Below are 8,989 nucleotides of genomic sequence, written 5' to 3'. Positions count from 1 at the left end.
TGTTTCTCTCAGGTTTGTCAAAGATCAGATGGCTGTAGATGTGTGGTATTATTTCTGAGGACTCTGTTCTGTTCCATTGGTCTATATCTCTGTTTTGGTACCAGTACCATGCTGTTTTGGTTACTGTAGCCTTGTAGTATAGTTTGAAGTCAGGTAGCGTGATGCCTCCAGCTTTGTTCTTTTGACTTAGGATTGTCTTGGAGATGCGGGCTCTTTTTTGGTTCCATATGAACTTTAAAGCAGTTTTTTCCAATTCTGTGAAGAAACTCATTGGTAGCTTGATGGGGATGGCATTGAATCTATAAATTACCTTGGGCAGTATGGCCATTTTCACGATATTGATTCTTCCTATCCATGAGCATGGTATGTTCTTCCATTTGTTTGTGTCCTCTTTTATTTCACTGAGCAGTGGTTTGTAGTTCTCCTTGAAGAGGTCCTTTACATCCCTTGCAAGTTGGATTCCTAGGTATTTTATTCTCTTTGAAGCAATTGTGAATGGAAGTTCATTCCTGATTTGGCTCTCTGTTTGTCTGTTACTGGTGTATAAGAATGCTTGTGATTTTTGCACATTAATTTTGTATCCTGAGACTTTGCTGAAGTTGCTTATCAGCTTAAGGATATTTTGGGCTGAGACAATGGGGTTTTCTAAATATACAATCATGTCATCTGCAAACAGGGACATTTTGACTTCTTCTTTTCCTAACTGAATACCCTTGATTTCTTTCTCTTGCCTAATTGCCCTAGCAAGAACTTCCAACACTATGTTGAATAGGAGTGGTGAGAGAGGGCATCCCTGTCTTGTGCCAGTTTTCAAAGGGAATTTTTCCAGTTTTTGCCCATTCAGTATGATATTGGCTGTGGGTTTGTCATAAATAGCTCTTATTATTTTGAGGTACGTTCCATCAATACCGAATTTATTGAGCGTTTTTAGCATGAAGGGCTATTGAATTTTGTCAAAAGCCTTTTCTGCATCTATTGAGATAATCATGTGGTTCTTGTCTTTGGTTCTGTTTATATGCTGGATTATGTTTATTGATTTGCGTATGTTGAACCAGCCTTGCATCCCAGGGATGAAGCCCACTTGATCATGGTGGATAAGCTTTTTGATGTGCTGCTGAATCCGGTTTGCCAGTATTTTATTGAGGATTTTTGCATCGATGTTCATCAGGGATATTGGTCTAAAATTCTCTTTTTTTGTTGTGTCTCTGCCAGGCTTTGGTATCAGGATGATGTTGGCCTCATAAAATGAGTTAGGGAGGATTCCCTCTTTTTCTATTGATTGGAATAGTTTCAGAAAGAATGGTACCAACTCCTCCTTGTACCTCTGGTAGAATTCAGCTGTGAATCCATCTGGTCCTGGACTTTTTTTGGTTGGTAGGCTATTAATTATTGCCTCAATTTCAGAGCCTGCTATTGGTCTATTCAGGGATTCAACTTCTTCCTGGTTTAGTCTTGGAAGAGTGTAAGTGTCCAGGAAATTATCCATTTCTTCTAGATTTTCCAGTTTATTTGCGTAGAGGTGTTTATAGTATTCTCTGATGGTAGTTTGTATTTCTGTGGGGTCAGTGGTGATATCCCCTTTATCATTTTTAATTGCGTCGATTTGATTCTTCTCTCTTTTCTTCTTTATTAGTCTTGCTAGCGGTCTGTCAATTTTGTTGATCTTTTCAAAAAACCAACTCCTGGATTCATTGATTTTTTGGAGGGTTTTTTGTGTCTCTATCTCCTTCAGTTCTGCTCTGATCTTAGTTATTTCTTGCCTTCTGCTAGCTTTCAAATGTGTTTGCTCTTGCTTCTCTAATTCTTTTAATTGCGATGTTAGAGTGTCAATTTTAGATCTTTCCTGCTTTCTCTTGTGGGCATTTAGTGCTATAAATTTCCCTCTACACACTGCTTTAAATGTGTCCCAGAGATTCTGGTATGTTGTATCTTTGTTCTCATTGGTTTCAAAGATCATCTTTATTTCTGCCTTCATTTCGTTATGAACCCAGTAGTCATTCAGGAGCAGGTTGTTCAGTTTCCATGTAGTTGAGCGGTTTTGATTGAGTTTCTTAGTCCTGAGTTCTAGTTTGATTGCACTGTGGTCTGAGAGACAGTTTGTTATAATTTCTGTTCTTGTACATTTGCTGAGGAGTGCTTTACTTCCAATTACGTGGTCAATTTTGGAGTAAGTACGACGTGGTGCTGAGAAGAATGTATATCCTGTTGATTGGGGTGGAGAGTTCTATAGATGTCTATTAGGTCTGCTTGCTGCAGAGATGAGTTCAATTCCTGGATATCCTTGTTAACTTTCTGTCTCGTTGATGTGTCTAATGTTGACAGTGGAGTGTTGAAGTCTCCCATTATTATTGTATGGGAGTCTAAGTCTCTTTGTAAGTCTCTAAGGACTTGCTTTATGAATCTGGGTGCTCCTGTATTGGGTGCATATATATTTAGGATAGTTAGCTCTTCCTGTTGAATTGATCCCTTTACCATTATGTAATGGCCTTCTTTGTCTCTTTTGATCTTTGATGGTTTAAAGTCTGTTTTATCAGAGACTAGTATTGCAACCCCCGCTTTTTTTTGTTCTCCATTTGCTTGGTAAATCTTCCTCCATCCCTTTATTTTGAGCCTATGTATGTCTCTGCGTGTGAGATGGGTCTCCTGAATACAGCAGACTGATGGGTCTTGACTCTTTATCCAGTTTGCCAGTCTGTGTCTTTTAATTGGAGCATTTAGTCCATTTACATTTAAGGTTAAGATTGTTATGTGTGAACTTGATCCTGCCATTATGATATTAACTGGTTATTTTGCTCGTTAGTTGATGCAGTTTCTTCCTAGCCTCAATGGTCTTTACATTTTGGCATGTTTTTGCAATGGCTGGTACCGGTTGTTCCTTTCCATGTTTAGTGCTTCCTTCAGGGTCTCTTGTAAGGCAGGCCTAGTGGTGACAAAATCTCTAAGCATTTGCTTATCTGTAAAGGATTTTATTTCTCCTTCACTTATGAAACTTAGTTTGGCTGGATATGAAATTCTGAGTTTAAAATTCTTTTCTTTAAGAATGTTGAATATTGGCCCCCACTCTCTTCTGGCTTGGAGAGTTTCTGCCGAGAGATCTGCTGTTAGTCTGATGGGCTTCCCTTTGTGGGTAACCCGACCTTTCTCTCTGGCTGCCCTTAAGATTTTTTCCTTCATTTCAACTTTGGTGAATCTGGCAATTATGTGTCTTGGAGTTGCTCTTCTCGAGGAGTATCTTTGTGGCATTCTCTGTATTTCCTGGATTTGAATGCTGGCCTGCCCTACTAGGTTGGGGAAGTTCTCCTGGATGATATCCTGAAGAGTGTTTTCCAACTTGGTTCCATTTTCCCCCTCACTTTCAGGCACCCCAATCAGACGTAGATTTGGTCTTTTTACATAATCCCATACTTCTTGCAGGCTTTGTTCATTTCTTTTTTTTCTTTTATCTTTTGGTTTCTCTTCTTGCTTCATTTCATTCATTTGATCCTCAATTGCTGATACTCTTTCTTCCAGTTGATCGAGTCGGTTACTGAAGCTTGTGCATTTGTCACATATTTCTCATGTCATGGTTTTCATCTCTTTCATTTTGTTTATGACCTTCTCTGCATTAATTACTCTAGCCATCAATTCTTCCACTTTTTTTTCAAGATTTTTAGTTTCTTTGTGCTGGGTACGTAATTCCTCCTTTAGCTCTGAGAAATTTGATGGACTGAAGCCTTCCTCTCTCATCTCATCAAAGTCATTCTCCGTCCAGCTTTGATCCGTTGCTGGCGATGAGCTGCGCTCCTTTGCCGGGGGAGATGCGCTCTTATTTTTTGAATTTCCAGCTTTTCTGCCTTGCTTTTTCCCCATCTTTGTGGTTTTATCTGCCTCTGGTCTTTGAAAATGGTGATGTACTGATGGGGTTTTGGTGTAGGTGTCCTTCCTGTTTGATAGTTTTCCTTCTAACAGTCAGGACCCTCAGCTGTAGGTCTGTTGGAGATTGCTTGAGGTCCACTCCAGACCCTGTTTGCCTGGGTATCAGCAGCAGAGGCTGCAGAAGATAGAATATTTCTGAACAGCGAGTGTACCTGTCTGATTCTTGCTTTGGAAGCTTCCTCTCAGGGGTGTACTCCACCCTGTGAGGTGTGGGGTGTCAGACTGCCCCTAGTGGGGGATGTCTCCCTGTTAGGCTACTCAGGGGTCAGGGACCCACTTGAGCAGGGAGTCTGTCCCTTCTCAGATCTCAACCTCCGTGTTGGGAGATCCACTGCTCTCTTCAAAGCTGTCAGACAGAGTCGTTTGCGTCTGCAGAGGTAAAAATATGGAACGCTTCACGAATTTGCGTGTCATCCTTGCACAGGGGCCATGCTAATCTTCTCTGTATCGTTCCAATTTTAGTATATGTGCTGCCGAAGCGAGCACTGGGGATTTCATTTCTTACCAGCCACTCCAATGTTGCCTTACCTTCTAGTCTGACTCTTATCACCTCTGTCTGGTTTGATTTTCTTCATAGCACCTGTCATGATCTGAAATTGTCTTACCTCTGTGAAATTGGGTCATTTTATGGGCTGGATTTTGTAGAGTGTAAAGTAGGATATAGTTTTTATTTTTCTTCTGCCTCCATCCTTGCACTTGTTCTGTTGCTTCTCTTTCCCCACATTGTCTTAGTCCATTTTCTGTTGCCTATAACAGAATACCACAGACTGGGTAATTTTAAAAAATTAAAAAAGAGATTCATTTGGCTCATGGTTCTGGAGGGTGGGAAGTCCAAGAGCATGGCACCACATCTAGTGATGGCCTTAGTGCTGCATCATAACATGGTGGCAGGCATCACATGGTGAGAGAGGGTGAGAGAGTGTGAGACACAGAGAGAACTGGGACACAGAGTGTGAGACACAGAGAGACACAGTTGAACTTATCCTTTTACCAGGAGCTCGCTTCCAGGATAACTAACCCACTCCTTTGATAACAGCATTAACCCACTGATGAGGCCGGGCGCGGTGGCTCAAGCCTGTAATCCCAGCACTTTGGGAGGCCGAGACGGGCGGATCATGAGGTCAGGAGATCGAGACCATCCTGGCTAACACGGTGAAACCCTGTCTCTACTAAAAAATACAAAAAACTAGCCGGGCGAGGTGGCAGGCGCCTGTAGTCCCAGCTACTCGGGAGGCTGAGGCAGGAGAATGGCGTGAACCTGGGAGGCGGAGCTTGTAGTGAGCTGAGATCTGGCCACTGCACTCCAGCCCAGGCGACAGAGCGAGACTCCGTCTCAAAAACAAAAAAAAACAAAAAAAACAAAACAAACAAACAAAAACCCACTGATGAGGGCAAAGCCCTCATGACCTAATCATATCTTAAAGTTCCCACCTGTTTCAGATGGAATTTCACTCTTGTCTCCCAGGTTGGAGTGCAGTGGCATGATCTTGGCTCACTGTAACCTCCACCTCCCGGGTTCAAGCGATTCTCCTGCCTCAGCCTCTCAAGTAGCTGGGATTACAGGTGCATGCCACCAGACTCAGCTCATTGTTGTATTTTTAGTAGAGATGGGGTTTCACCATGTTGGTGAGGCTGGTCTTGAACTCCTGACCTCAGGTGATCCACCTGCCTTGGCCTCCCAAAGTGTTGGGATTACAGGTGTGAGCCACTGTGCCGGGCGCCCAGCTATTAATACCATCACAATAGCAATTAAATTTCAACATGAGTTTTGAAGGGGACATTCAAACCACAGCACCCCTCCTTGAAAATGTTTCAGCTAAGTATAGTTTACCCATTTTTTTCAGGTATTAGATCAATTTCAATTTTAGACATTAAAAGTCTGATTCTTTTAGAAGTTGTACATTGAAGGATTTAAGAATGAAGAGTCATGATGTCTGAAGCTTGCTTTCAAGTGGTTTAGCAAGACCATGTATATACACATACACACAATGTTAATAATTTTTGAATCTAGGTGGTGAATATATAGGTATTTATTATACTATTCTTTCAACTTTTCTGTATGCTTGAAAATTCTTATAAAATGTTGGGCAAAAAGGAAACTGCTTTTGTCAAGTTAAGAAAATAAACCCAGTCCTATCTAAATAAAACTATTTATCTCCTATCGAATATAAACCTTCTCCTATTCAAGCTGGCCCAGGCCTGGCTTTCTGCAGTGGGGAAGGTTGCAGGGATGGGCAGTGGGTGTATGGCCAATGTCCTTACTCTCTTGGATTTATCTCCTCTCCCCATGCTAGCAGCTGCTTCAGCTCCTTCAGGGTCTGGGAAGGGAGGAGGGAGGAAAGGAAAAGGAGAGGGCTCCTCAACTGTGCTCTTGTCATCCATGTGGGGTGTACTGCTGGGCGTCCCCCTCCGGGAACTCTGCCCACACTATTGTTTTATTATTATTTTTATATTATTTACTTATTTATTTGAGATGGAGTCTCACTCTGTCACCCAGGCTGGAGTGTAGTGGTGCAGTTTTGGCTCACTGCAACCTCTGCCTCCTGGGTTCAAGCAATTCTCCTGCCTAGGCCTTCCTAGAAGCTGGGATTACAGGTGTGCACCACCACATGCGTCTAATTTTTGTATTTTAGTAGAGATGGGGTTTTACCATGTTGGCCACACTGGTCTTGAGTTCCTGACCTCAGGTGATCTGCCCACCTCGGCCTCCCAAAGTGCTGGGATTACAGGCGTGAGCCACCGCACCCGGCCCCCATACCATTGTGGATGTGGGTGATGCCCAGCTGATCTCTCACACTCTGCCCAGTACTACCAACAAAGTCTCTTTCTGCTGGGGTCACCTTCTGCCCGCAGGTAGCCTTCTTGGGTGAGGTCCCATTGAGGGGACAGTGTATTATTAGTCTGTTCTCATGCTGATAATACAGATACCCAAGACTGGGTAATTTACAAAGGAAAGCAGGTTTAGTGGACTTGTAGTTCTACATGGCTGGGGAGGCCTCACAATCATGGTGGAAGATGAAGGAGAAACAAAGTCACGTCTTACATGGTAGCAGGCAGGAGAGAGTGTGTGCAGGGGAACTCCCCTTTATAAAACCATCAGACCTTGTGAGACTTATTCACTATCATGAAATCACTATCATGGGAAATGTCTACCCCCGTGATTCAATTATCCCCTACTGGGTCTCTCCCATGACACGTGGGAGTTATGGGAGCTACAATTTAAGATTTGGGTGGGGACACAGCAAAACCATATCATTCCACCCCCGGCCCCTCCCAAATTTCATGTCCTCACATTTCAAAACCAATCGTCCCTTCCCAACAGTCCCCCAAAGTCTTCACTCATTCCAACATTAACTCAAAAGTCCACAGTCCAAAGTGCCATCTGAGACAAGCCTAGTCCCTTCTGCCTATGAGCCTGTAAAATCAAAAGCAAGTTAGTTACTTGCTAGATACAGCGGGGGTACAGGCATTGGGTAGAGACACCCATTCCAAATGGGAGGAACTGGCCAGAACAAAGGGGCTACAGCCTCCACGCAAGTCCAAAATCCAGCGGGGAAGTCAAATCTTAAAGCTCCAAAATGATGTCCTTTGACTCCATGTCTCACATTCAGGCCACACTGATATGAGAGGTGGGTTCCCATGGCCTTGTGTAGATCTGCCCTTGAGGCTGGGAAAAAAACAGAAGCGATCATGTAACATTCCTGAACACCAAGGTATAGTACAGTGGACTTTCCTGAGCCCTGCTTGGTCCCTGATGAAGGGATAGGGTTAGCGTCAGGGTTAGGGTTAGGATTAGCGTTAGGGTTACAACGGGCTGGGATGGGGGTGGAGGTCGGCAGGGCTGCACTTCTTTTGGAGGTTTTCTCAGGCAGAATCAGTCCTGTTTTTCTCCTAGCTTCTGGTGGCTCTGGGTCTTCCTTGACCTCTGGATGCACTCTCTGCACTCTCCAATCTCCGCCTCTGTGGTCACACGTCTCCTCTGCTGTGGGTGGAATCTCCCCCTGCCTCGTGATCATAGAACATTTCTCACTGAACTTAGAGCCCTCCCAGGTAACCAGGATGAGCTCCTCCCTTCAAAACCCTTTTTTTAAAAAAATTAATTGATTTAAAAAATTTTTATTTCCATAGGTTTTTGGGGAACAGGTGGTATTTCATTACATGAATAAGTTCTTTAGTGGTAATTTGGGAGATTTTGGTGCACTCATTACCCGAGCAGTGTATACTGAACTCTATTTATGGTCTTTTATCCCTCACCTCCTTCCCAGCTTTTCCCGCTGAGTCCCCAAAGTCCATTGTGTCATTCTTACACCTTTGCATTCGCATAGTTTAGCTCCCACTTATGAGTGAGAACATATGATTTTGGTTTTCCATTCCTGAGTTACTTCACTTAGAATAATAGTCTCCAGTTCCATCCTGGTTGCTGTGAATGCCGTTAATTCATTCCTTTTTATGGCTGAGTAGTATTCCATTGTATATATATACCACAGTTTCTTTATCCATTCGTTGATTGATGGGCCTTTAGGCTGGTTCCACATTTTTGCAATTGCGAAATGTGCTGCTATAAACATGGGTGTGTAGGTATCTTTTTTGTGTAATGACTCCTTTTCCTCTGGGTACCCGGTAGTGGGATTGCTGGATCAAATGGTAGTTCTACTTTTAGTTATTTAAGGAATCTCCACACTGTTTTCCATAGTGGCTGTACTAGTTTACATTCCCACCAGCAGTGTAGAAGTGTTCCCTGTCCACTGCATCCACACCAACATCTATTATTTTTTGATTATGACCATTCTTGCAGAAGTAAGGTGGTATCACTTTGTGGTTTTGATTTGCAGTTCTCTGATCATTAGTGATATTGAGGATTGTTTCATATATTTCAAAACCCTTAACTTAATCACATCTTTTATCCTTTACAGTTATATTCCCAGGTGTTGGAGTTTAGGATGAAGACATATCTTTTTGGGAACTGCCTTTCAGTCCACTACAAGTGGATTTGGAAAGCTAGATTGACCTCCATCAATTTTATAAAGGTGGAAGGAGAGAAAGAATGTGGATGAGGATTGTTTTCTCATTTGAC

The 8,989-nt window shown here is 42.8% G+C and overlaps 1 non-coding gene across 1 annotated transcript; it reads right to left on the bottom strand.

The window, feature by feature from the left end:
• Positions 1-4,294: 4,294 nt before the first annotated feature.
• LOC119624528 (U6 spliceosomal RNA) lies at positions 4,295-4,401 on the bottom strand. Its single transcript, XR_005240694.1, has one exon. It is a non-coding gene; the product is annotated as a U6 spliceosomal RNA (small nuclear RNA).
• Between the last annotated feature and the right edge of the window lie 4,588 nt (positions 4,402-8,989).

The sequence above is a fragment of the Chlorocebus sabaeus genome, chromosome 1 (assembly GCF_047675955.1).
Source record: "Chlorocebus sabaeus isolate Y175 chromosome 1, mChlSab1.0.hap1, whole genome shotgun sequence".
NCBI lineage: Eukaryota > Metazoa > Chordata > Mammalia > Primates > Cercopithecidae > Chlorocebus > Chlorocebus sabaeus.
The sequence above is the reverse complement of the archived record's forward strand: the minus strand, read 5'-3'. Positions and strand labels throughout refer to the sequence as shown.